We start from the raw sequence: 3,490 nt of genomic DNA on the forward strand, positions 1-3,490 counted from the left end.
ATTGTTTAAATTTTTTTTTCCTTTTGTTTTTAAAATTTCTAAATCATAGGTTATAAGTAAAGTTAAATTTTTAAGTGCTGTTGTTTTTTTAAAATTTGTTTTAAAAGGGGGCGGTTTTAAAATTTTAAAGGGTTTTAAATTAAGTCCTGTTTTAAAATTTTTTTGGGTGTTTTTTCTTTTGGCAAATTACTTTTATCCTTACACTCCTGCCCCTTTTTCACTCACACACAAGGGACTTCTCATTTTGTTTTTGGGGTTTTATTGCCTGGATTTTTTTTGGTTTTTTTTGCTTTTCTTTTCTTCCTTGGGTGCCCCGAAAATTCCAGTCAGGGGGCAGAGTGACCTTCCAAGGGGAAAACCTTTTTCACTGTCACTTAGTATTAATCTGGTTTTTGCTGACCCTTGTGGGGATTTTTTTTTTCTCTCAAACCCCGTTCGTAAAGGGTGAAAAAGGGGCCCCGGGGCAGGCCTGGCCTTGGGGGACACGGGGGCGCTGGGCCGGGGGGGCCCCTTTTCCCCCCCCCCCCCCCCCAGGGGGCCCCCCGGGGGCCCCCTCCCTTGGGCAGGGTCTTGGGGGGCATCTCGTGGGAACATCCCCTTTGGGGGGGGCGGGGCAGGGGCGGGGGGCCTGGGGGGGCAGGGGGGGGGGCCCCCTGTTTCACGAGCGGGGTTTTGGGCTGTCTGGGGGGAGCGGGGGGGGGGGCCGGGGGGGGGGTTTACCCCCCAGGGGCCCCACCGCCCCCGTGATGTCACCGCCCCCGGAAAAAAAACACTAAACCCCCGTTTTGTCCCAAAAGCTTAAACCCGTGATGCCCCAGCCCACTCCCGGGGGAAAAGTACACCCCTGTTTTTTTTCACAGAAAAACCCAAAAGGGGTGTCCCCCCTGGAATGACATAGGGTCCTGTGATGTAAAAGGGGAAAGGGGTGTGATGTCACAAAGTCACCAGTGATGTCACAGGCTTTTCTGTGATATCAAAAGCCTCCTCTTGAAGCACACAGCCCCCCCAAATGATGTCACAAAACCCCCCCTGATGCCCAGACCACCCTCTTGAAGGAGGATCTCTCAAAAGGGCCCCACAAACCCTTTCTGTAATTTTCAAAACACCCTCAGGGGGGGACAAAACCCTCCCCCGGGAACGTTCCCTTTTGATTTTAAAAATTTTTAAACAAAATTTTCCTAGGGCCCCCTTTTGATGTCACCCAAAAAACCCGATTAAAAGCCTGCCGTATTCCCCAGAACCCCCCTTTTATGGGTGTATTTTCTCAATGGCCTACTCAAAAAAAATCTGTGATGTTTATAGCCCAAACCCCTTTTTCCTCACACAGCTTTCTCTGTGCGTCCCCACAGCCCCGGGGGAAATTCTGTTGGTTTATTAAAGAAAGGGTGTGTTTAAAAGGGGGATGAGTGGGTGTGAAAGGGGGTTTTTTTGTGTTTGGGTTGAGGGGGGGAGGAGGTGGGGCTGAAAAGGAGTGTTGAGGTGTTTTGCACGCTGCCCCTTTCCAGGAGCTGCCCGTTGGGGCCCGGAGCCCCGGGCCCCCCCGCAGCACAAAACACAGCAAGGGGTTTTTTGAGGGCCCGGGGGCCTTTGGGGCTGCTTGAATCCCGACCCAGTCCCTCAGAGTGGGGTCAAAAATTTCCAAGAACTTGAAATTAAATTGGGAAACCCGGGGGAAACTTTTTGTAGTTAAATGGGGGGGCCACGAAGGGGGTAAAAAACCCGGGGAAAAAATGTCCCCCGGTTTTTCCCTTAGGAGAACCCTGCAGGCGTGATGGCAGCTGGGGCAAAGAAGGCAAAAGGGGTCTCTGGTGGGACAGTGGATGTTTTGAGGAAAGCAAAGGGCCAAGGGGCCGACCCCACCCCCGGGCCCGGGGGGGCCTTTTCCCCCCCCTTCCCCCTTTTTCCCGGGCTCTTCCCGGGGGGGGGACTGGGGATGTGGGGATTTTCAATGCCCCGGGCAGGAGCAAAGGGGGGCCCCTTTGTTGGGTGGTTTTTTGGTTGGTTTGTGGAGGGGTTTTGAAATAAAAAAGTGGGGTTTGTGGGGAAAGTTGGGGGTGGGGGTTGGGTAGAAGGGTTTTAGAGAAAGAGGGGGGGGAAAGAGGCAGCAGCTCTGCATGGTGGCCACCACCCCGGGCTGCCAAGGGGAGGCTTCTGGCCATGGCCCTCAAGCAGCGCTGCCCCAAAGGGTGTTTTGGTCCTCAGGCTCTCCCCTGGCACAGCCCCAGCACAGCCCTGCCCTTGTCCCCGAGCCCTTCCCTGGCTGGGGCGGGCCCTGGGCTTTTCCGCAGCGGGCCCTCCCCTGCTAAAGGCACAGGAAAGGCTTTCCTGGGGAGCAGGAGGCTTTGCCTGCAATGGACCCAACAACCCAGCGAGGCCCTGTTTGCCAAGCCCCCAGGGGGAAATAAGGAGGGGGGTCACACCTTTTGGGGGTGAATAATGCTAAAACCCAGCCTAAATCCTCCATCCCAAAAAGTTCAACATCCTCAGAGGGAAGCTGACTGGGGGCAGAGGGGAAAAACCCCCCGGAAAAAGGGAACAACCAAGTGACACCACTGGAGCTTCTGCGGGAGCTGCGACGGGTTCCAGCCTGGGCATATCTGACTGACAGGGCAGCCTCAGACTGGAAAAGCCCCGTCCCAAAATTTTAATTTAGCGCATCTCCTGACTTTTCCCTTCTTGGGGGGTTTGGGGAAAATTCCTCCCTCTGTGGGGACATCCCTCAAGGTCACTGCCCCAGCCTGGTCGAAGGGTTTTTTCCCACACATTGGCTGCGGGGAGTAACCAACTGCATAATTACGATTTTGTTTTAAAAGCAATTCCTTTGAAAAAAATTTTAGTGCTCTATATAATATATTTACATCTCTTAAATCACATTTTAAATATTTCTGTTTAGACAATTTTCTTATAATTCCCATAATAGTAATACATATTTTTTTAAAAAAATATTGGTTGCCATCCCTAATCCCGTGGGGCAAATTCTACAAAAGGGTTTTTTTTCCCACTTTTTTATTCTCAACACACAAACTCTTGAAAAGTCTGCAGCTGGATTGGAAAAAAGCGTTCAAAGTGCTCCCCAGAAGGAGTTTAGAAAGCCTGACATCCTTGGGGTACTGGGGATCTGTGGGGGCTATTGGGGCTTTTCTGCACCTCGTGGCCCCAACAAAAACTTCTGTAAATAAACTTTGACTAAGTACCACTGTGCCCATGACAGAAACCCCGGGGGGGGTGTTCTGGGACACCCCGGGCTCTTTGGCAGGGGGTGACTCCTGGGATGCACCGTGGAGCGCCTGTAGTGCCTGTGACAGACTGGTGCCTTTGCCCCCGGGGGTCCCCCGGGATGTCACCACGGAATGGCTGTGATTCCCTCTGACCACACAGCTTTTTTAACACCCAAAACCCCGGGGAGGTCTCCATGGACCCCTTTCGGGGGCCTGTGACATTCCAGCTCGGGAACGGCAGAGCCCTTTTGGAAAGTCCCATGGAACCTCTC

This window comes from Zonotrichia leucophrys, unplaced genomic scaffold, assembly GCF_028769735.1.
Source record: "Zonotrichia leucophrys gambelii isolate GWCS_2022_RI unplaced genomic scaffold, RI_Zleu_2.0 Scaffold_301_63842, whole genome shotgun sequence".
In the NCBI taxonomy this organism is placed as follows: Eukaryota; Metazoa; Chordata; class Aves; order Passeriformes; family Passerellidae; genus Zonotrichia; species Zonotrichia leucophrys.